General features: G+C 42.0%; 1 protein-coding gene across 1 annotated transcript in view; it reads right to left on the bottom strand.

Moving 5' to 3' along the window:
- LOC119594608 (puromycin-sensitive aminopeptidase-like) overlaps window positions 1–421 on the bottom strand; it is a gene marked incomplete in the record, with an annotated part of 34,909 nt that overhangs the window by 33,934 nt on the left and 554 nt on the right.

Genomic DNA, 421 nt, shown 5'->3' with positions numbered 1-421 from the left:
ATTTGGTGTGGTCTTTCATTGGCTAGTGAAAGTCGCCAGCTTGTCATTATTTGGCAAATTTGTTTGTTTTGAGAGGTCCCCGTGTGGAATCCATTGTCATCCCCCATCAGGGGTGACTAAGACAAAATATGGCGCCAATGTTTGTTTTGATGAATGCGCAAGCGCGAGAGTGTGTTCGTGCGCAAAGCATGCATGCCGGACGAATAGCCACAATGTGATGAGATCCGGTGCCAGAACAATAACCAAGGCGTAAAAAAAAAACTGCCGAACCAGTTCCTGAACATATAACACCGAGTTGAATGAATAAATAATAAATAACCCAAGAATTACAATTGACAATGATCCATAAGCTTCAAACTCTGACAAGTCACTTTCGGAAAATCAAAGAAACAAAAAACCCTAACCACATCAATCACCTCCC

This window comes from Penaeus monodon, chromosome 34, assembly GCF_015228065.2.
Source record: "Penaeus monodon isolate SGIC_2016 chromosome 34, NSTDA_Pmon_1, whole genome shotgun sequence".
Lineage (NCBI taxonomy): Eukaryota > Metazoa > Arthropoda > Malacostraca > Decapoda > Penaeidae > Penaeus > Penaeus monodon.
This window is presented reverse-complemented; position numbering and strand designations above follow the sequence as displayed.